Source organism: Taudactylus pleione, unplaced genomic scaffold (assembly GCF_031769625.1).
Source record: "Taudactylus pleione unplaced genomic scaffold, aTauple2 ptg000473l, whole genome shotgun sequence".
Taxonomy (NCBI): Eukaryota; Metazoa; Chordata; class Amphibia; order Anura; family Myobatrachidae; genus Taudactylus; species Taudactylus pleione.
Window position 1 is genome coordinate 6,508,336 of NW_028284875.1, and position 23,377 is coordinate 6,531,712.

The window sequence follows — 23,377 nt, forward strand, 5'->3', positions numbered from 1 at the left end:
ATGTAATTTTTTTTCTAATGTCATCAGTTAATGATTATCATCTGCTACCTGAACATCCTGATATGAAGGCAGAAAAAAATCACAAACATGACTGTTTTTAAGGTACCAGTACACACATCTGCTTTGGTTCATATGCACTGTAAACATTACTTTAGTTAGTCAACAAAATGGAATGCAAAAGACTACCTCTTTATTGGTAAAAGAGTTGCATCAATCTGTTTTGCTGCAATGTAACATGAGGGTCCACACTATTAGGTCTGGTTAGTACAATCACATTTCATGCTGGGATTTGTAAAGCAAAGAACACAAATAAACGGCTTTCCTATATCGCAACATTTAATGATTATACTAATGAAAAAATCAGTTTCACACAAAGATGTTACTAAGCCCCACTGGCCTAATGGATAAGGCACTGGCCTCCTAAGCTAGGGATTGTGGTTTCAAGTCTCATCTGGGCTTTATTTCATCCATATAATTACTGGAGATGTTCCCTTTATTCTTGCTTGATACTGCACAAATGGCTCCACCAGAAACTTTTATCTGCTTAACAATCCGGTACTGTTCAGCTTGCAAAATTATGGCCCTGTATCTAAAAGCAGACATTTATCCTGATGACATTGTGGATTAGTTTCCGGATAAGTTTACTATCACCTGGGACAGTGGCTTCAAGTCTCATCTAGGATGCATGTTCCTTTGATGCTCATTCTCATTCTAGAAGTTATGCTTTTTTTCAATGCAGGTGACTGTCTTAATGGTATTGCATGAAATCCATATATACCAAAACATACCTATTAAGTTTTAATTGCAATTTAATATCAGAGTGGCTACAAAATAACAATGTCTATGGCAATTGCTGATGGGTTTCTTGAAGTCCTTTCATCCAAGTCATCAAAAGGGTAATTTTCTGCTTTTTATATTTCTTTGGACACTGACTTTACTGACAATTTAGGTGCTACAGACCAAAAAAACAATGTTTACCTTTAAATATAGAGCACAAGTGAGATTTAACTTATTTTTATTTAAAGATACTGCACTTTTTGGTATTATAGTGTATATTTTCCCTATGCAACATTGAAGTTACATATATTTATAGCAAATATTATTTAAGATAAATAAACAGAAATTATTTATAAACAGGAATTATTTTACAATTTTGATAATATTGAACTGTACAGCAATGGCATGAATTCATTGCAATATACACCTAAGGATACATAATACTGGGCAATAACACAAATGCACAATATAATTGATTAACTTATGATTAGAATATTACTTTTATTAGGTACTTTAGTATTGGGTGCAGTAGTTTAGTGGATTTAAAAAGTAACTAATTTAAAATTAATAAACCAAGTTAATATACTTAGTCAACTCGATGCTAAAATCACTCAACTAAAAATAATACACTTTGACCATGTGCTCCTGTGGCGCAATCGGTTAGTGCGCGGTACTTATAAGACAGTATCTGTTGAGCAATGCTGAGGTTGTGAGTTCAAGCCTCACCTGGAGCAAATGTAATTTTTTTTCTAATGTCATCAGTTAATGATTATCATCTGCTACCTGAACATCCTGATATGAAGGCAGAAAAAAATCACAAACATGACTGTTTTTAAGGTACCAGTACACACATCTGCTTTGGTTCATATGCACTGTAAACATTACTTTAGTTAGTCAACAAAATGGAATGCAAAAGACTACCTCTTTATTGGTAAAAGAGTTGCATCAATCTGTTTTGCTGCAATGTAACATGAGGGTCCACACTATTAGGTCTGGTTAGTACAATCACATTTCATGCTGGGATTTGTAAAGCAAAGAACACAAATAAACGGCTTTCCTATATCGCAACAATTAATGATTATACTAATGAAAAAATCAGTTTCACACAAAGATGTTACTAAGCCCCACTGGCCTAATGGATAAGGCACTGGCCTCCTAAGCTAGGGATTGTGGTTTCAAGTCTCATCTGGGCTTTATTTCATCCATATAATTACTGGAGATGTTCCCTTTATTCTTGCTTGATACTGCACAAATGGCTCCACCAGAAACTTTTATCTGCTTAACAATCCGGTACTGTTCAGCTTGCAAAATTATGGCCCTGTATCTAAAAGCAGACATTTATCCTGATGACATTGTGGATTAGTTTCCGGATAAGTTTGCTATCACCTGGGACAGTGGCTTCAAGTCTCATCTAGGATGCATGTTCCTTTGATGCTCATTCTCATTCTAGAAGTTATGCTTTTTTTCAATGCAGGTGACTGTCTTAATGGTATTGCATGAAATCCATATATACCAAAACATACCTATTAAGTTTTAATTGCAATTTAATATCAGAGTGGCTACAAAATAACAATGTCTATGGCAATTGCTGATGGGTTTCTTGAAGTCCTTTCATCCATGTCATCAAAAGGGTAATTTTCTGCTTTTTATATTTCTTTGGACACTGACTTTACTGACAATTTAGGTGCTACAGACCAAAAAAACAATGTTTACCTTTAAATATAGAGCACAAGTGAGATTTAACTTATTTTTATTTAAAGATACTGCACTTTTTGGTATTATAGTGTATATTTTCCCTATGCAAAATTGAAGTTACATATATTTATAGCAAATATTATTTAAGATAAATAAACAGAAATTATTTATAAACAGGAATTATTTTACAATTTTGATAATATTGAACTGTACAGCAATGGCATGAATTCATTGCAATATACACCTAAGGATACATAATACTGGGCAATAACACAAATGCACAATATAATTGATTAACTTATGATTAGAATATTACTTTTATTAGGTACTTTAGTATTGGGTGCAGTAGTTTAGTGGATTTAAAAAGTAACTAATTTAAAATTAATAAACCAAGTTAATATACTTAGTCAACTCGATGCTAAAATCACTCAACTAAAAATAATACACTTTGACCATGTGCTCCTGTGGCGCAATCGGTTAGTGCGCGGTACTTATAAGACAGTATCTGTTGAGCAATGCTGAGGTTGTGAGTTCAAGCCTCACCTGGAGCAAATGTAATTTTTTTTCTAATGTCATCAGTTAATGATTATCATCTGCGACCTGAACATCCTGATATGAAGGCAGAAAAAAATCACAAACATGACTGTTTTTAAGGTACCAGTACACACATCTGCTTTGGTTCATATGCACTGTAAACATTACTTTAGTTAGTCAACAAAATGGAATGCAAAAGTCTACCTCTTTATTGGTAAAAGAGTTGCATCAATCTGTTTTGCTGCAATGTAACATGAGGGTCCACACTATTAGGTCTGGTTAGTACAATCACATTTCATGCTGGGATTTGTAAAGCAAAGAACACAAATAAACGGCTTTCCTATATCGCAACAATTAATGATTATACTAATGAAAAAATCAGTTTCACACAAAGATGTTACTAAGCCCCACTGGCCGAATGGATAAGGCACTGGCCTCCTAAGCTAGGGATTGTGGTTTCAAGTCTCATCTGGGCTTTATTTCATCCATGTAATTACTGGAGATGTTCCCTTTATTCTTGCTTGATACTGCACAAATGGCTCCACCAGAAACTTTTATCTGCTTAACAATCCGGTACTGTTCAGCTTGCAAAATTATGGCCCTGTATCTAAAAGCAGACATTTATCCTGATGACATTGTGGATTAGTTTCCGGATAAGTTTGCTATCACCTGGGACAGTGGCTTCAAGTCTCATCTAGGATGCATGTTCCTTTGATGCTCATTCTCATTCTAGAAGTTATGCTTTTTTTCAATGCAGGTGACTGTCTTAATGGTATTGCATGAAATCCATATATACCAAAACATACCTATTAAGTTTTAATTGCAATTTAATATCAGAGTGGCTACAAAATAACAATGTCTATGGCAATTGCTGATGGGTTTCTTGAAGTCCTTTCATCCAAGTCATCAAAAGGGTAATTTTCTGCTTTTTATATTTCTTTGGACACTGACTTTACTGACAATTTAGGTGCTACAGACCAAAAAAACAATGTTTACCTTTAAATATAGAGCATAAGTGAGATTTAACTTATTTTTATTTAAAGATACTGCACTTTTTGGTATTATAGTGTATATTTTCCCTATGCAACATTGAAGTTACATATATTCATAGCAAATATTATTTAAGATAAATAAACAGGAATTATTTATAAACAGGAATTATTTTACAATTTTGATAATATTGAACTGTACAGCAATGGCATGAATTCATTGCAATATACACCTAAGGATACATAATACTGGGCAATAACACAAATGCACAATATAATTGATTAACTTATGATTAGAATATTACTTTTATTAGGTACTTTAGTATTGGGTGCAGTAGTTTAGTGGATTTAAAAAGTAACTAATTTAAAATTAATAAACCAAGTTAATATACTTAGTCAACTCGATGCTAAAATCACTCAACTAAAAATAATACACTTTGACCATTGCTCCTGTGGCGCAATCGGGTAGCGCGCGGTACTTATAAGACAGTATCTGTTGAGCACTGCCGAGGTTGTGAGTTCAAGCCTCACCTGGAGCAAATGTAATTTTTTTTATAATGTCATCAGTTAATGATTATCATCTGCTACCTGAACATCCTGATATGAAGGCAGAAAAAAATCACAAACATGACTGTTTTTAAGGTACCAGTACACACATCTGCTTTAATTCATATGCACTGTAAACATTACTTTAGTTAGTCAACAAAATGGAATGCAAAAGTCTACCTCTTTATTGGTAAAAGAGTTGCATCAATCTGTTTTGCTGCAATGTAACATGAGGGTCCACACTATTAGGTCTGGTTAGTACAATCACATTTCATGCTGGGATTTGTAAAGCAAAGAACACAAATAAACGGCTTTCCTATATCGCAACAATTAATGATTATACTAATGAAAAAATCAGTTTCACACAAAGATGTTACTAAGCCCCACTGGCCTAATGGATAAGGCACTGGCCTCCTAAGCCAGGGATTGTGGTTTCAAGTCTCATCTGGGCTTTATTTCATCCATGTAATTACTGGAGATGTTCCCTTTATTCTTGCTTGATACTGCACAAATGGCTCCACCAGAAACTTTTATCTGCTTAACAATCCGGTACTGTTCAGCTTGCAAAATTATGGCCCTGTATCTAAAAGCAGACATTTATCCTGATGACATTGTGGATTAGTTTCCGGATAAGTTTGCTATCACCTGGGACAGTGGCTTCAAGTCTCATCTTGGATGCATGTTCCTTTGATGCTCATTCTCATTCTAGAAGTTATGCTTTTTTTCAATGCAGGTGACTGTCTTAATGGTATTGCATGAAATCCATATATACCAAAACATACCTATTAAGTTTTAATTGCAATTTAATATCAGAGTGGCTACAAAATAACAATGTCTATGGCAATTGCTGATGGGTTTCTTGAAGTCCTTTCATCCAAGTCATCAAAAGGGTAATTTTCTGCTTTTTATATTTCTTTGGACACTGACTTTACTGACAATTTAGGTGCTACAGACCAAAAAAACAATGTTTACCTTTAAATATAGAGCATAAGTGAGATTTAACTTATTTTTATTTAAAGATACTGCACTTTTTGGTATTATAGTGTATATTTTCCCTATGCAACATTGAAGTTACATATATTCATAGCAAATATTATTTAAGATAAATAAACAGAAATTATTTATAAACAGGAATTATTTTACAATTTTGATAATATTGAACTGTACAGCAATGGCATGAATTCATTGCAATATACACCTAAGGATACATAATACTGGGCAATAACACAAATGCACAATATAATTGATTAACTTATGATTAGAATATTACTTTTATTAGGTACTTTAGTATTGGGTGCAGTAGTTTAGTGGATTTAAAAAGTAACTAATTTAAAATTAATAAACCAAGTTAATATACTTAGTCAACTCGATGCTAAAATCACTCAACTAAAAATAATACACTTTGACCATGTGCTCCTGTGGCGCAATCGGGTAGCGCGCGGTACTTATAAGACAGTATCTGTTGAGCACTGCCGAGGTTGTGAGTTCAAGCCTCACCTGGAGCAAATGTAATTTTTTTTATAATGTCATCAGTTAATGATTATCATCTGCTACCTGAACATCCTGATATGAAGGCAGAAAAAAATCACAAACATGACTGTTTTTAAGGTACCAGTACACACATCTGCTTTGGTTCATATGCACTGTAAACATTACTTTAGTTAGTCAACAAAATGGAATGCAAAAGTCTACCTCTTTATTGGTAAAAGAGTTGCATCAATCTGTTTTGCTGCAATGTAACATGAGGGTCCACACTATTAGGTCTGGTTAGTACAATCACATTTCATGCTGGGATTTGTAAAGCAAAGAACACAAATAAACGGCTTTCCTATATCGCAACAATTAATGATTATACTAATGAAAAAATCAGTTTCACACAAAGATGTTACTAAGCCCCACTGGCCTAATGGATAAGGCACTGGCCTCCTAAGCCAGGGATTGTGGTTTCAAGTCTCATCTGGGCTTTATTTCATCCATATAATTACTGGAGATGTTCCCTTTATTCTTGCTTGATACTGCACAAATGGCTCCACCAGAAACTTTTATCTGCTTAACAATCCGGTACTGTTCAGCTTGCAAAATTATGGCCCTGTATCTAAAAGCAGACATTTATCCTGATGACATTGTGGATTAGTTTCCGGATAAGTTTGCTATCACCTGGGACAGTGGCTTCAAGTCTCATCTTGGATGCATGTTCCTTTGATGCTCATTCTCATTCTAGAAGTTATGCTTTTTTTCAATGCAGGTGACTGTCTTAATGGTATTGCATGAAATCCATATATACCAAAACATACCTATTAAGTTTTAATTGCAATTTAATATCAGAGTGGCTACAAAATAACAATGTCTATGGCAATTGCTGATGGGTTTCTTGAAGTCCTTTCATCCAAGTCATCAAAAGGGTAATTTTCTGCTTTTTATATTTCTTTGGACACTGACTTTACTGACAATTTAGGTGCTACAGACCAAAAAAACAATGTTTACCTTTAAATATAGAGCATAAGTGAGATTTAACTTATTTTTATTTAAAGATACTGCACTTTTTGGTATTATAGTGTATATTTTCCCTATGCAACATTGAAGTTACATATATTCATAGCAAATATTATTTAAGATAAATAAACAGAAATTATTTATAAACAGGAATTATTTTACAATTTTGATAATATTGAACTGTACAGCAATGGCATGAATTCATTGCAATATACACCTAAGGATACATAATACTGGGCAATAACACAAATGCACAATATAATTGATTAACTTATGATTAGAATATTACTTTTATTAGGTACTTTAGTATTGGGTGCAGTAGTTTAGTGGATTTAAAAAGTAACTAATTTAAAATTAATAAACCAAGTTAATATACTTAGTCAACTCGATGCTAAAATCACTCAACTAAAAATAATACACTTTGACCATGTGCTCCTGTGGCGCAATCGGTTAGCGCGCGGTACTTATAAGGCAGTATCTGTTGAGCAATGCCGAGGTTGTGAGTTCAAGCCTCACCTGGAGCAAATGTAATTTTTTTTCTAATGTCATCAGTTAATGATTATCATCTGCTACCTGAACATCCTGATATGAAGGCAGAAAAAAATCACAAACATGACTGTTTTTAAGGTACCAGTACACACATCTGCTTTGGTTCATATGCACTGTAAACATTACTTTAGTTAGTCAACAAAATGGAATGCAAAAGACTACCTCTTTATTGGTAAAAGAGTTGCATCAATCTGTTTTGCTGCAATGTAACATGAGGGTCCACACTATTAGGTCTGGTTAGTACAATCACATTTCATGCTGGGATTTGTAAAGCAAAGAACACAAATAAACGGCTTTCCTATATCGCAACAATTAATGATTATACTAATGAAAAAATCAGTTTCACACAAAGATGTTACTAAGCCCCACTGGCCGAATGGATAAGGCACTGGCCTCCTAAGCTAGGGATTGTGGTTTCAAGTCTCATCTGGGCTTTATTTCATCCATGTAATTACTGGAGATGTTCCCTTTATTCTTGCTTGATACTGCACAAATGGCTCCACCAGAAACTTTTATCTGCTTAACAATCCGGTACTGTTCAGCTTGCAAAATTATGGCCCTGTATCTAAAAGCAGACATTTATCCTGATGACATTGTGGATTAGTTTCCGGATAAGTTTGCTATCACCTGGGACAGTGGCTTCAAGTCTCATCTAGGATGCATGTTCCTTTGATGCTCATTCTCATTCTAGAAGTTATGCTTTTTTTCAATGCAGGTGACTGTCTTAATGGTATTGCATGAAATCCATATATACCAAAACATACCTATTAAGTTTTAATTGCAATTTAATATCAGAGTGGCTACAAAATAACAATGTCTATGGCAATTGCTGATGGGTTTCTTGAAGTCCTTTCATCCATGTCATCAAAAGGGTAATTTTCTGCTTTTTATATTTCTTTGGACACTGACTTTACTGACAATTTAGGTGCTACAGACCAAAAAAACAATGTTTACCTTTAAATATAGAGCACAAGTGAGATTTAACTTATTTTTATTTAAAGATACTGCACTTTTTGGTATTATAGTGTATATTTTCCCTATGCAACATTGAAGTTACATATATTTATAGCAAATATTATTTAAGATAAATAAACAGGAATTATTTATAAACAGGAATTATTTTACAATTTTGATAATATTGAACTCTACAGCAATGGCATGAATTCATTGCAATATACACCTAAGGATACATAAAACTGGGCAATAACACAAATGCACAATATAATTGATTAACTTATGATTAGAATATTACTTTTATTAGGTACTTTAGTATTGGGTGCAGTAGTTTAGTGGATTTAAAAAGTAACTAATTTAAAATTAATAAACCAAGTTAATATACTTAGTCAACTCGATGCTAAAATCACTCAACTAAAAATAATACACTTTGACCATGTGCTCCTGTGGCGCAATCGGGTAGCGCGCGGTACTTATAAGACAGTATCTGTTGAGCACTGCCGAGGTTGTGAGTTCAAGCCTCACCTGGAGCAAATGTAATTTTTTTTATAATGTCATCAGTTAATGATTATCATCTGCTACCTGAACATCCTGATATGAAGGCAGAAAAAAATCACAAACATGACTGTTTTTAAGGTACCAGTACACACATCTGCTTTGGTTCATATGCACTGTAAACATTACTTTAGTTAGTCAACAAAATGGAATGCAAAAGTCTACCTCTTTATTGGTAAAAGAGTTGCATCAATCTGTTTTGCTGCAATGTAACATGAGGGTCCACACTATTAGGTATGGTTAGTACAATCACATTTCATGCTGGGATTTGTAAAGCAAAGAACACAAATAAACGGCTTTCCTATATCGCAACAATTAATGATTATACTAATGAAAAAATCAGTTTCACACAAAGATGTTACTAAGCCCCACTGGCCTAATGGATAAGGCACTGGCCTCCTAAGCCAGGGATTGTGGTTTCAAGTCTCATCTGGGCTTTATTTCATCCATATAATTACTGGAGATGTTCCCTTTATTCTTGCTTGATACTGCACAAATGGCTCCACCAGAAACTTTTATCTGCTTAACAATCCGGTACTGTTCAGCTTGCAAAATTATGGCCCTGTATCTAAAAGCAGACATTTATCCTGATGACATTGTGGATTAGTTTCCGGATAAGTTTGCTATCACCTGGGACAGTGGCTTCAAGTCTCATCTTGGATGCATGTTCCTTTGATGCTCATTCTCATTCTAGAAGTTATGCTTTTTTTCAATGCAGGTGACTGTCTTAATGGTATTGCATGAAATCCATATATACCAAAACATACCTATTAAGTTTTAATTGCAATTTAATATCAGAGTGGCTACAAAATAACAATGTCTATGGCAATTGCTGATGGGTTTCTTGAAGTCCTTTCATCCAAGTCATCAAAAGGGTAATTTTCTGCTTTTTATATTTCTTTGGACACTGACTTTACTGACAATTTAGGTGCTACAGACCAAAAAAACAATGTTTACCTTTAAATATAGAGCATAAGTGAGATTTAACTTATTTTTATTTAAAGATACTGCACTTTTTGGTATTATAGTGTATATTTTCCCTATGCAACATTGAAGTTACATATATTCATAGCAAATATTATTTAAGATAAATAAACAGAAATTATTTATAAACAGGAATTATTTTACAATTTTGATAATATTGAACTGTACAGCAATGGCATGAATTCATTGCAATATACACCTAAGGATACATAATACTGGGCAATAACACAAATGCACAATATAATTGATTAACTTATGATTAGAATATTACTTTTATTAGGTACTTTAGTATTGGGTGCAGTAGTTTAGTGGATTTAAAAAGTAACTAATTTAAAATTAATAAACCAAGTTAATATACTTAGTCAACTCGATGCTAAAATCACTCAACTAAAAATAATACACATTGACCATGTGCTCCTGTGGCGCAATCGGGTAGCGCGCGGTACTTATAAGACAGTATCTGTTGAGCACTGCCGAGGTTGTGAGTTCAAGCCTCACCTGGAGCAAATGTAATTTTTTTTATAATGTCATCAGTTAATGATTATCATCTGCTACCTGAACATCCTGATATGAAGGCAGAAAAAAATCACAAACATGACTGTTTTTAAGGTACCAGTACACACATCTGCTTTGGTTCATATGCACTGTAAACATTACTTTAGTTAGTCAACAAAATGGAATGCAAAAGTCTACCTCTTTATTGGTAAAAGAGTTGCATCAATCTGTTTTGCTGCAATGTAACATGAGGGTCCACACTATTAGGTCTGGTTAGTACAATCACATTTCATGCTGGGATTTGTAAAGCAAAGAACACAAATAAACGGCTTTCCTATATCGCAACAATTAATGATTATACTAATGAAAAAATCAGTTTCACACAAAGATGTTACTAAGCCCCACTGGCCTAATGGATAAGGCACTGGCCTCCTAAGCCAGGGATTGTGGTTTCAAGTCTCATCTGGGCTTTATTTCATCCATATAATTACTGGAGATGTTCCCTTTATTCTTGCTTGATACTGCACAAATGGCTCCACCAGAAACTTTTATCTGCTTAACAATCCGGTACTGTTCAGCTTGCAAAATTATGGCCCTGTATCTAAAAGCAGACATTTATCCTGATGACATTGTGGATTAGTTTCCGGATAAGTTTGCTATCACCTGGGACAGTGGCTTCAAGTCTCATCTTGGATGCATGTTCCTTTGATGCTCATTCTCATTCTAGAAGTTATGCTTTTTTTCAATGCAGGTGACTGTCTTAATGGTATTGCATGAAATCCATATATACCAAAACATACCTATTAAGTTTTAATTGCAATTTAATATCAGAGTGGCTACAAAATAACAATGTCTATGGCAATTGCTGATGGGTTTCTTGAAGTCCTTTCATCCAAGTCATCAAAAGGGTAATTTTCTGCTTTTTATATTTCTTTGGACACTGACTTTACTGACAATTTAGGTGCTACAGACCAAAAAAACAATGTTTACCTTTAAATATAGAGCATAAGTGAGATTTAACTTATTTTTATTTAAAGATACTGCACTTTTTGGTATTATAGTGTATATTTTCCCTATGCAACATTGAAGTTACATATATTCATAGCAAATATTATTTAAGATAAATAAACAGAAATTATTTATAAACAGGAATTATTTTACAATTTTGATAATATTGAACTGTACAGCAATGGCATGAATTCATTGCAATATACACCTAAGGATACATAATACTGGGCAATAACACAAATGCACAATATAATTGATTAACTTATGATTAGAATATTACTTTTATTAGGTACTTTAGTATTGGGTGCAGTAGTTTAGTGGATTTAAAAAGTAACTAATTTAAAATTAATAAACCAAGTTAATATACTTAGTCAACTCGATGCTAAAATCACTCAACTAAAAATAATACACTTTGACCATGTGCTCCTGTGGCGCAATCGGGTAGCGCGCGGTACTTATAAGGCAGTATCTGTTGAGCAATGCCGAGGTTGTGAGTTCAAGCCTCACCTGGAGCAAATGTAATTTTTTTTATAATGTCATCAGTTAATGATTATCATCTGCTACCTGAACATCCTGATATGAAGGCAGAAAAAAATCACAAACATGACTGTTTTTAAGGTACCAGTACACACATCTGCTTTGGTTCATATGCACTGTAAACATTACTTTAGTTAGTCAACAAAATGGAATGCAAAAGACTACCTCTTTATTGGTAAAAGAGTTGCATCAATCTGTTTTGCTGCAATGTAACATGAGGGTCCACACTATTAGGTCTGGTTAGTACAATCACATTTCATGCTGGGATTTGTAAAGCAAAGAACACAAATAAACGGCTTTCCTATATCGCAACAATTAATGATTATACTAATGAAAAAATCAGTTTCACACAAAGATGTTACTAAGCCCCACTGGCCGAATGGATAAGGCACTGGCCTCCTAAGCTAGGGATTGTGGTTTCAAGTCTCATCTGGGCTTTATTTCATCCATGTAATTACTGGAGATGTTCCCTTTATTCTTGCTTGATACTGCACAAATGGCTCCACCAGAAACTTTTATCTGCTTAACAATCCGGTACTGTTCAGCTTGCAAAATTATGGCCCTGTATCTAAAAGCAGACATTTATCCTGATGACATTGTGGATTAGTTTCCGGATAAGTTTGCTATCACCTGGGACAGTGGCTTCAAGTCTCATCTAGGATGCATGTTCCTTTGATGCTCATTCTCATTCTAGAAGTTATGCTTTTTTTCAATGCAGGTGACTGTCTTAATGGTATTGCATGAAATCCATATATACCAAAACATACCTATTAAGTTTTAATTGCAATTTAATATCAGAGTGGCTACAAAATAACAATGTCTATGGCAATTGCTGATGGGTTTCTTGAAGTCCTTTCATCCATGTCATCAAAAGGGTAATTTTCTGCTTTTTATATTTCTTTGGACACTGACTTTACTGACAATTTAGGTGCTACAGACCAAAAAAACAATGTTTACCTTTAAATATAGAGCACAAGTGAGATTTAACTTATTTTTATTTAAAGATACTGCACTTTTTGGTATTATAGTGTATATTTTCCCTATGCAACATTGAAGTTACATATATTTATAGCAAATATTATTTAAGATAAATAAACAGGAATTATTTATAAACAGGAATTATTTTACAATTTTGATAATATTGAACTCTACAGCAATGGCATGAATTCATTGCAATATACACCTAAGGATACATAAAACTGGGCAATAACACAAATGCACAATATAATTGATTAACTTATGATTAGAATATTACTTTTATTAGGTACTTTAGTATTGGGTGCAGTAGTTTAGTGGATTTAAAAAGTAACTAATTTAAAATTAATAAACCAAGTTAATATACTTAGTCAACTCGATGCTAAAATCACTCAACTAAAAATAATACACTTTGACCATGTGCTCCTGTGGCGCAATCGGGTAGCGCGCGGTACTTATAAGACAGTATCTGTTGAGCACTGCCGAGGTTGTGAGTTCAAGCCTCACCTGGAGCAAATGTAATTTTTTTATAATGTCATCAGTTAATGATTATCATCTGCTACCTCAACATCCTGATATGAAGGCAGAAAAAAATCACAAACATGACTGTTTTTAAGGTACCAGTACACACATCTGCTTTGGTTCATATGCACTGTAAACATTACTTTAGTTAGTCAACAAAATGGAATGCAAAAGACTACCTCTTTATTGGTAAAAGAGTTGCATCAATCTGTTTTGCTTCAATGTAACATGAGGGTCCACACTATTAGGTCTGGTTAGTACAATCACATTTCATGCTGGGATTTGTAAAGCAAAGAACACAAATAAACGGCTTTCCTATATCGCAACAATTAATGATTATACTAATGAAAAAATCAGTTTCACACAAAGATGTTACTAAGCCCCACTGGCCGAATGGATAAGGCACTGGCCTCCTAAGCTAGGGATTGTGGTTTCAAGTCTCATCTGGGCTTTATTTCATCCATATAATTACTGGAGATGTTCCCTTTATTCTTGCTTGATACTGCACAAATGGCTCCACCAGAAACTTTTATCTGCTTAACAATCCGGTACTGTTCAGCTTGCAAAATTATGGCCCTGTATCTAAAAGCAGACATTTATCCTGATGACATTGTGGATTAGTTTCCGGATAAGTTTGCTATCACCTGGGACAGTGGCTTCAAGTCTCATCTAGGATGCATGTTCCTTTGATGCTCATTCTCATTCTAGAAGTTATGCTTTTTTTCAATGCAGGTGACTGTCTTAATGGTATTGCATGAAATCCATATATACCAAAACATACCTATTAAGTTTTAATTGCAATTTAATATCAGAGTGGCTACAAAATAACAATGTCTATGGCAATTGCTGATGGGTTTCTTGAAGTCCTTTCATCCAAGTCATCAAAAGGGTAATTTTCTGCTTTTTATATTTCTTTGGACACTGACTTTACTGACAATTTAGGTGCTACAGACCAAAAAAACAATGTTTACCTTTAAATATAGAGCACAAGTGAGATTTAACTTATTTTTATTTAAAGATACTGCACTTTTTGGTATTATAGTGTATATTTTCCCTATGCAACATTGAAGTTACATATATTTATAGCAAATATTATTTAAGATAAATAAACAGAAATTATTTATAAACAGGAATTATTTTACAATTTTGATAATATTGAACTGTACAGCAATGGCATGAATTCATTGCAATATACACCTAAGGATACATAATACTGGGCAATAACACAAATGCACAATATAATTGATTAACTTATGATTAGAATATTACTTTTATTAGGTACTTTAGTATTGGGTGCAGTAGTTTAGTGGATTTAAAAAGTAACTAATTTAAAATTAATAAACCAAGTTAATATACTTAGTCAACTCGATGCTAAAATCACTCAACTAAAAATAATACACTTTGACCATGTGCTCCTGTGGCGCAATCGGGTAGCGCGCGGTACTTATAAGACAGTATCTGTTGAGCACTGCCGAGGTTGTGAGTTCAAGCCTCACCTGGAGCAAATGTAATTTTTTTTATAATGTCATCAGTTAATGATTATCATCTGCTACCTGAACATCCTGATATGAAGGCAGAAAAAAATCACAAACATGACTGTTTTTAAGGTACCAGTACACACATCTGCTTTGGTTCATATGCACTGTAAACATTACTTTAGTTAGTCAACAAAATGGAATGCAAAAGACTACCTCTTTATTGGTAAAAGAGTTGCATCAATCTGTTTTGCTTCAATGTAACATGAGGGTCCACACTATTAGGTCTGGTTAGTACAATCACATTTCATGCTGGGATTTGTAAAGCAAAGAACACAAATAAACGGCTTTCCTATATCGCAACAATTAATGATTATACTAATGAAAAAATCAGTTTCACACAAAGATGTTACTAAGCCCCACTGGCCGAATGGATAAGGCACTGGCCTCCTAAGCTAGGGATTGTGGTTTCAAGTCTCATCTGGGCTTTATTTCATCCATATAATTACTGGAGATGTTCCCTTTATTCTTGCTTGATACTGCACAAATGGCTCCACCAGAAACTTTTATCTGCTTAACAATCCGGTACTGTTCAGCTTGCAAAATTATGGCCCTGTATCTAAAAGCAGACATTTATCCTGATGACATTGTGGATTAGTTTCCGGATAAGTTTGCTATCACCTGGGACAGTGGCTTCAAGTCTCATCTAGGATGCATGTTCCTTTGATGCTCATTCTCATTCTAGAAGTTATGCTTTTTTTCAATGCAGGTGACTGTCTTAATGGTATTGCATGAAATCCATATATACCAAAACATACCTATTAAGTTTTAATTGCAATTTAATATCAGAGTGGCTACAAAATAACAATGTCTATGGCAATTGCTGATGGGTTTCTTGAAGTCCTTTCATCCATGTCATCAAAAGGGTCATTTTCTGCTTTTTATATTTCTTTGGACACTGACTTTACTGACAATTTAGGTGCTACAGACCAAAAAAACAATGTTTACCTTTAAATATAGAGCACAAGTGAGATTTAACTTATTTTTATTTAAAGATACTGCACTTTTTGGTATTATAGTGTATATTTTCCCTATGCAACATTGAAGTTACATATATTTATAGCAAATATTATTTAAGATAAATAAACAGGAATTATTTATAAACAGGAATTATTTTACAATTTTGATAATATTGAACTGTACAGCAATGGCATGAATTCATTGCAATATACACCTAAGGATACATAAAACTGGGCAATAACACAAATGCACAATATAATTGATTAACTTATGATTAGAATATTACTTTTATTAGGTACTTTAGTATTGGGTGCAGTAGTTTAGTGGATTTAAAAAGTAACTAATTTAAAATTAATAAACCAAGTTAATATACTTAGTCAACTCGATGCTAAAATCACTCAACTAAAAATAATACACTTTGACCATGTGCTCCTGTGGCGCAATCGGTTAGCGCGCGGTACTTAAAAGACAGTATCTGTTGAGCAATTCCGAGGTTGTGAGTTCAAGCCTCACCTGGAGCAAATGTAGTTTTTTTTCTAATGTCATCAGTTAATGATTATCATCTGCTACCTGAACATCCTGATATGAAGGCAGAAAAAAATCACAAACATGACTGTTTTTAAGGTACCAGTACACACATCTGCTTTGGTTCATATGCACTGTAAACATTACTTTAGTTAGTCAACAAAATGGAATGCAAAAGACTACCTCTTTATTGGTAAAAGAGTTGCATCAATCTGTTTTGCTGCAATGTAACATGAGGGTCCACACTATTAGGTCTGGTTAGTACAATCACATTTCATGCTGGGATTTGTAAAGCAAAGAACACAAATAAACGGCTTTCCTATATCGCAACAATTAATGATTATACTAATGAAAAAATCAGTTTCACACAAAGATGTTACTAAGCCCCACTGGCCGAATGGATAAGGCACTGGCCTCCTAAGCTAGGGATTGTGGTTTCAAGTCTCATCTGGGCTTTATTTCATCCATGTAATTACTGGAGATGTTCCCTTTATTCTTGCTTGATACTGCACAAATGGCTCCACCAGAAACTTTTATCTGCTTAACAATCCGGTACTGTTCAGCTTGCAAAATTATGGCCCTGTATCTAAAAGCAGACATTTATCCTGATGACATTGTGGATTAGTTTCCGGATAAGTTTGCTATCACCTGGGACAGTGGCTTCAAGTCTCATCTAGGATGCATGTTCCTTTGATGCTCATTCTCATTCTAGAAGTTATGCTTTTTTTCAATGCAGGTGACTGTCTTAATGGTATTGCATGAAATCCATATATACCAAAACATACCTATTAAGTTTTAATTGCAATTTAATATCAGAGTGGCTACAAAATAACAATGTCTATGGCAATTGCTGATGGGTTTCTTGAAGTCCTTTCATCCAAGTCATCAAAAGGGTAATTTTCTGCTTTTTATATTTCTTTGGACACTGACTTTACTGACAATTTAGGTGCTACAGACCAAAAAAACAATGTTTACCTTTAAATATAGAGCACAAGTGAGATTTAACTTATTTTTATTTAAAGATACTGCACTTTTTGGTATTATAGTGTATATTTTCCCTATGCAACATTGAAGTTACATATATTTATAGCAAATATTATTTAAGATAAATAAACAGAAATTATTTATAAACAGGAATTATTTTACAATTTTGATAATATTGAACTGTACAGCAATGGCATGAATTCATTGCAATATACACCTAAGGATACATAATACTGGGCAATAACACAAATGCACAATATAATTGATTAACTTATGATTAGAATATTACTTTTATTAGGTACTTTAGTATTGGGTGCAGTAGTTTAGTGGATTTAAAAAGTAACTAATTTAAAATTAATAAACCAAGTTAATATACTTAGTCAACTCGATGCTAAAATCACTCAACTAAAAATAATACACTTTGACCATGTGCTCCTGTGGCGCAATCGGTTAGCGCGCGGTACTTAAAAGACAGTATCTGTTGAGCAATGCCGAGGTTGTGAGTTCAAGCCTCACCTGGAGCAAATGTAGTTTTTTTTCTAATGTCATCAGTTAATGATTATCATCTGCTACCTGAACATCCTGATATGAAGGCAGAAAAAAATCACAAACATGACTGTTTTTAAGGTACCAGTACACACATCTGCTTTGGTTCATATGCACTGTAAACATTACTTTAGTTAGTCAACAAAATGGAATGCAAAAGACTACCTCTTTATTGGTAAAAGAGTTGCATCAATCTGTTTTGCTGCAATGTAACATGAGGGTCCACACTATTAGGTCTGGTTAGTACAATCACATTTCATGCTGGGATTTGTAAAGCAAAGAACACAAATAAACGGCTTTCCTATATCGCAACAATTAATGATTATACTAATGAAAAAATCAGTTTCACACAAAGATGTTACTAAGCCCCACTGGCCTAATGGATAAGGCACTGGCCTCCTAAGCCAGGGATTGTGGTTTCAAGTCTCATCTGGGCTTTATTTCATCCATATAATTACTGGAGATGTTCCCTTTATTCTTGCTTGATACTGCACAAATGGCTCCACCAGAAACTTTTATCTGCTTAACAATCCGGTACTGTTCAGCTTGCAAAATTATGGCCCTGTATCTAAAAGCAGACATTTATCCTGATGACATTGTGGATTAGTTTCCGGATAAGTTTGCTATCACCTGGGACAGTGGCTTCAAGTCTCATCTTGGATGCATGTTCCTTTGATGCTCATTCTCATTCTAGAAGTTATGCTTTTTTTCAATGCAGGTGACTGTCTTAATGGTATTGCATGAAATCCATATATACCAAAACATACCTATTAAGTTTTAATTGCAATTTAATATCAGAGTGGCTACAAAATAACAATGTCTATGGCAATTGCTGATGGGTTTCTTGAAGTCCTTTCATCCATGTCATCAAAAGGGTAATTTTCTGCTTTTTATTTTTCTTTGGACACTGACTTTACTGACAATTTAGGTGCTACAGACCAAAAAAACAATGTTTACCTTTAAATATAGAGCACAAGTGAGATTTAACTTATTTTTATTTAAAGATACTGCACTTTTTGGTATTATAGTGTATATTTTCCCTATGCAACATTGAAGTTACATATATTTATAGCAAATATTATTTAAGATAAATAAACAGGAATTATTTATAAACAGGAATTATTTTACAATTTTGATAATATTGAACTCTACAGCAATGGCATGAATTCATTGCAATATACACCTAAGGATACATAAAACTGGGCAATAACACAAATGCACAATATAATTGATTAACTTATGATTAGAATATTACTTTTATTAGGTACTTTAGTATTGGGTGCAGTAGTTTAGTGGATTTAAAAAGTAACTAATTTAAAATTAATAAACCAAGTTAATATACTTAGTCAACTCGATGCTAAAATCACTCAACTAAAAATAATACACTTTGACCATGTGCTCCTGTGGCGCAATCGGGTAGCGCGCGGTACTTATAAGACAGTATCTGTTGAGCACTGCCGAGGTTGTGAGTTCAAGCCTCACCTGGAGCAAATGTAATTTTTTTTATAATGTCATCAGTTAATGATTATCATCTGCTACCTGAACATCCTGATATGAAGGCAGAAAAAAATCACAAACATGACTGTTTTTAAGGTACCAGTACACACATCTGCTTTGGTTCATATGCACTGTAAACATTACTTTAGTTAGTCAACAAAATGGAATGCAAAAGTCTACCTCTTTATTGGTAAAAGAGTTGCATCAATCTGTTTTGCTGCAATGTAACATGAGGGTCCACACTATTAGGTCTGGTTAGTACAATCACATTTCATGCTGGGATTTGTAAAGCAAAGAACACAAATAAACGGCTTTCCTATATCGCAACAATTAATGATTATACTAATGAAAAAATCAGTTTCACACAAAGATGTTACTAAGCCCCACTGGCCTAATGGATAAGGCACTGGCCTCCTAAGCCAGGGATTGTGGTTTCAAGTCTCATCTGGGCTTTATTTCATCCATATAATTACTGGAGATGTTCCCTTTATTCTTGCTTGATACTGCACAAATGGCTCCACCAGAAACTTTTATCTGCTTAACAATCCGGTACTGTTCAGCTTGCAAAATTATGGCCCTGTATCTAAAAGCAGACATTTATCCTGATGACATTGTGGATTAGTTTCCGGATAAGTTTGCTATCACCTGGGACAGTGGCTTCAAGTCCCATCTTGGATGCATGTTCCTTTGATGCTCATTCTCATTCTAGAAGTTATGCTTTTTTTCAATGCAGGTGACTGTCTTAATGGTATTGCATGAAATCCATATATACCAAAACATACCTATTAAGTTTTAATTGCAATTTAATATCAGAGTGGCTACAAAATAACAATGTCTATGGCAATTGCTGATGGGTTTCTTGAAGTCCTTTCATCCAAATCATCAAAAGGGTAATTTTCTGCTTTTTATATTTCTTTGGACACTGACTTTACTGACAATTTAGGTGCTACAGACCAAAAAAACAATGTTTACCTTTAAATATAGAGCATAAGTGAGATTTAACTTATTTTTATTTAAAGATACTGCACTTTTTGGTATTATAGTGTATATTTTCCCTATGCAACATTGAAGTTACATATATTCATAGCAAATATTATTTAAGATAAATAAACAGAAATTATTTATAAACAGGAATTATTTTACAATTTTGATAATATTGAACTGTACAGCAATGGCATGAATTCATTGCAATATACACCTAAGGATACATAATACTGGGCAATAACACAAATGCACAATATAATTGATTAACTTATGATTAGAATATTACTTTTATTAGGTACTTTAGTATTGGGTGCAGTAGTTTAGTGGATTTAAAAAGTAACTAATTTAAAATTAATAAACCAAGTTAATATACTTAGTCAACTCGATGCTAAAATCACTCAACTAAAAATAATACACTTTGACCATGTGCTCCTGTGGCGCAATCGGTTAGCGCGCGGTACTTATAAGGCAGTATCTGTTGAGCAATGCCGAGGTTGTGAGTTCAAGCCTCACCTGGAGCAAATGTAATTTTTTTTCTAATGTCATCAGTTAATGATTATCATCTGCTACCTGAACATCCTGATATGAAGGCAGAAAAAAATCACAAACATGACTGTTTTTAAGGTACCAGTACACACATCTGCTTTGGTTCATATGCACTGTAAACATTACTTTAGTTAGTCAACAAAATGGAATGCAAAAGACTACCTCTTTATTGGTAAAAGAGTTGCATCAATCTGTTTTGCTGCAATGTAACATGAGGGTCCACACTATTAGGTCTGGTTAGTACAATCACATTTCATGCTGGGATTTGTAAAGCAAAGAACACAAATAAACGGCTTTCCTATATCGCAACAATTAATGATTATACTAATGAAAAAATCAGTTTCACACAAAGATGTTACTAAGCCCCACTGGCCGAATGGATAAGGCACTGGCCTCCTAAGCTAGGGATTGTGGTTTCAAGTCTCATCTGGGCTTTATTTCATCCATGTAATTACTGGAGATGTTCCCTTTATTCTTGCTTGATACTGCACAAATGGCTCCACCAGAAACTTTTATCTGCTTAACAATCCGGTACTGTTCAGCTTGCAAAATTATGGCCCTGTATCTAAAAGCAGACATTTATCCTGATGACATTGTGGATTAGTTTCCGGATAAGTTTGCTATCACCTGGGACAGTGGCTTCAAGTCTCATCTTGGATGCATGTTCCTTTGATGCTCATTCTCATTCTAGAAGTTATGCTTTTTTTCAATGCAGGTGACTGTCTTAATGGTATTGCATGAAATCCATATATACCAAAACATACCTATTAAGTTTTAATTGCAATTTAATATCAGAGTGGCTACAAAATAACAATGTCTATGGCAATTGCTGATGGGTTTCTTGAAGTCCTTTCATCCAAGTCATCAAAAGGGTAATTTTCTGCTTTTTATATTTCTTTGGACACTGACTTTACTGACAATTTAGGTGCTACAGACCAAAAAAACAATGTTTACCTTTAAATATAGAGCATAAGTGAGATTTAACTTATTTTTATTTAAAGATACTGCACTTTTTGGTATTATAGTGTATATTTTCCCTATGCAACATTGAAGTTACATATATTCATAGCAAATATTATTTAAGATAAATAAACAGAAATTATTTATAAACAGGAATTATTTTACAATTTTGATAATATTGAACTGTACAGCAATGGCATGAATTCATTGCAATATACACCTAAGGATACATAATACTGGGCAATAACACAAATGCACAATATAATTGATTAACTTATGATTAGAATATTACTTTTATTAGGTACTTTAGTATTGGGTGCAGTAGTTTAGTGGATTTAAAAAGTAACTAATTTAAAATTAATAAACCAAGTTAATATACTTAGTCAACTCGATGCTAAAATCACTCAACTAAAAATAATACACTTTGACCATGTGCTCCTGTGGCGCAATCGGTTAGCGCGCGGTACTTATAAGGCAGTATCTGTTGAGCAATGCCGAGGTTGTGAGTTCAAGCCTCACCTGGAGCAAATGTAATTTTTTTTCTAATGTCATCAGTTAATGATTATCATCTGCTACCTGAACATCCTGATATGAAGGCAGAAAAAAATCACAAACATGACTGTTTTTAAGGTACCAGTACACACATCTGCTTTGGTTCATATGCACTGTAAACATTACTTTAGTTAGTCAACAAAATGGAATGCAAAAGACTACCTCTTTATTGGTAAAAGAGTTGCATCAATCTGTTTTGCTGCAATGTAACATGAGGGTCCACACTATTAGGTCTGGTTAGTACAATCACATTTCATGCTGGGATTTGTAAAGCAAAGAACACAAATAAACGGCTTTCCTATATCGCAACAATTAATGATTATACTAATGAAAAAATCAGTTTCACACAAAGATGTTACTAAGCCCCACTGGCCGAATGGATAAGGCACTGGCCTCCTAAGCTAGGGATTGTGGTTTCAAGTCTCATCTGGGCTTTATTTCATCCATGTAATTACTGGAGATGTTCCCTTTATTCTTGCTTGATACTGCACAAATGGCTCCACCAGAAACTTTTATCTGCTTAACAATCCGGTACTGTTCAGCTTGCAAAATTATGGCCCTGTATCTAAAAGCAGACATTTATCCTGATGACATTGTGGATTAGTTTCCGGATAAGTTTGCTATCACCTGGGACAGTGGCTTCAAGTCTCATCTAGGATGCATGTTCCTTTGATG

General features: G+C 33.9%; 15 non-coding genes across 15 annotated transcripts; all 15 read left to right on the plus strand.

Moving 5' to 3' along the window:
- The first annotated feature begins 1,418 nt into the window (after positions 1-1,418).
- Positions 1,419-1,511, plus strand: TRNAI-UAU (transfer RNA isoleucine (anticodon UAU)). Its single transcript is given in 2 exon segments — positions 1,419-1,456; positions 1,476-1,511. It is a non-coding gene; the product is annotated as a tRNA-Ile (tRNA).
- Positions 1,512-2,930: 1,419 nt separating this feature from the next.
- On the plus strand, positions 2,931-3,023 carry TRNAI-UAU (transfer RNA isoleucine (anticodon UAU)). Its single transcript is given in 2 exon segments — positions 2,931-2,968; positions 2,988-3,023. It is a non-coding gene; the product is annotated as a tRNA-Ile (tRNA).
- Positions 3,024-4,441: 1,418 nt separating this feature from the next.
- Positions 4,442-4,534, plus strand: TRNAI-UAU (transfer RNA isoleucine (anticodon UAU)). The gene is given in 2 exon segments: positions 4,442-4,479; positions 4,499-4,534. It is a non-coding gene; the product is annotated as a tRNA-Ile (tRNA).
- A 1,419-nt stretch (positions 4,535-5,953) lies between these two features.
- TRNAI-UAU (transfer RNA isoleucine (anticodon UAU)) lies at positions 5,954-6,046 on the plus strand. Its single transcript is given in 2 exon segments — positions 5,954-5,991; positions 6,011-6,046. It is a non-coding gene; the product is annotated as a tRNA-Ile (tRNA).
- A 1,419-nt stretch (positions 6,047-7,465) lies between these two features.
- On the plus strand, positions 7,466-7,558 carry TRNAI-UAU (transfer RNA isoleucine (anticodon UAU)). Its single transcript is given in 2 exon segments — positions 7,466-7,503; positions 7,523-7,558. It is a non-coding gene; the product is annotated as a tRNA-Ile (tRNA).
- Positions 7,559-8,977: 1,419 nt separating this feature from the next.
- On the plus strand, positions 8,978-9,070 carry TRNAI-UAU (transfer RNA isoleucine (anticodon UAU)). Its single transcript is given in 2 exon segments — positions 8,978-9,015; positions 9,035-9,070. It is a non-coding gene; the product is annotated as a tRNA-Ile (tRNA).
- A 1,419-nt stretch (positions 9,071-10,489) lies between these two features.
- On the plus strand, positions 10,490-10,582 carry TRNAI-UAU (transfer RNA isoleucine (anticodon UAU)). Its single transcript is given in 2 exon segments — positions 10,490-10,527; positions 10,547-10,582. It is a non-coding gene; the product is annotated as a tRNA-Ile (tRNA).
- Positions 10,583-12,001: 1,419 nt separating this feature from the next.
- Positions 12,002-12,094, plus strand: TRNAI-UAU (transfer RNA isoleucine (anticodon UAU)). The gene is given in 2 exon segments: positions 12,002-12,039; positions 12,059-12,094. It is a non-coding gene; the product is annotated as a tRNA-Ile (tRNA).
- Positions 12,095-13,513: 1,419 nt separating this feature from the next.
- On the plus strand, positions 13,514-13,606 carry TRNAI-UAU (transfer RNA isoleucine (anticodon UAU)). The gene is given in 2 exon segments: positions 13,514-13,551; positions 13,571-13,606. It is a non-coding gene; the product is annotated as a tRNA-Ile (tRNA).
- A 1,418-nt stretch (positions 13,607-15,024) lies between these two features.
- TRNAI-UAU (transfer RNA isoleucine (anticodon UAU)) lies at positions 15,025-15,117 on the plus strand. Its single transcript is given in 2 exon segments — positions 15,025-15,062; positions 15,082-15,117. It is a non-coding gene; the product is annotated as a tRNA-Ile (tRNA).
- A 1,419-nt stretch (positions 15,118-16,536) lies between these two features.
- Positions 16,537-16,629, plus strand: TRNAL-UAA (transfer RNA leucine (anticodon UAA)). Its single transcript is given in 2 exon segments — positions 16,537-16,574; positions 16,594-16,629. It is a non-coding gene; the product is annotated as a tRNA-Leu (tRNA).
- Positions 16,630-18,048: 1,419 nt separating this feature from the next.
- Positions 18,049-18,141, plus strand: TRNAL-UAA (transfer RNA leucine (anticodon UAA)). Its single transcript is given in 2 exon segments — positions 18,049-18,086; positions 18,106-18,141. It is a non-coding gene; the product is annotated as a tRNA-Leu (tRNA).
- Positions 18,142-19,560: 1,419 nt separating this feature from the next.
- On the plus strand, positions 19,561-19,653 carry TRNAI-UAU (transfer RNA isoleucine (anticodon UAU)). Its single transcript is given in 2 exon segments — positions 19,561-19,598; positions 19,618-19,653. It is a non-coding gene; the product is annotated as a tRNA-Ile (tRNA).
- A 1,419-nt stretch (positions 19,654-21,072) lies between these two features.
- TRNAI-UAU (transfer RNA isoleucine (anticodon UAU)) lies at positions 21,073-21,165 on the plus strand. Its single transcript is given in 2 exon segments — positions 21,073-21,110; positions 21,130-21,165. It is a non-coding gene; the product is annotated as a tRNA-Ile (tRNA).
- A 1,419-nt stretch (positions 21,166-22,584) lies between these two features.
- TRNAI-UAU (transfer RNA isoleucine (anticodon UAU)) lies at positions 22,585-22,677 on the plus strand. The gene is given in 2 exon segments: positions 22,585-22,622; positions 22,642-22,677. It is a non-coding gene; the product is annotated as a tRNA-Ile (tRNA).
- The last annotated feature ends 700 nt before the right edge of the window (positions 22,678-23,377 follow it).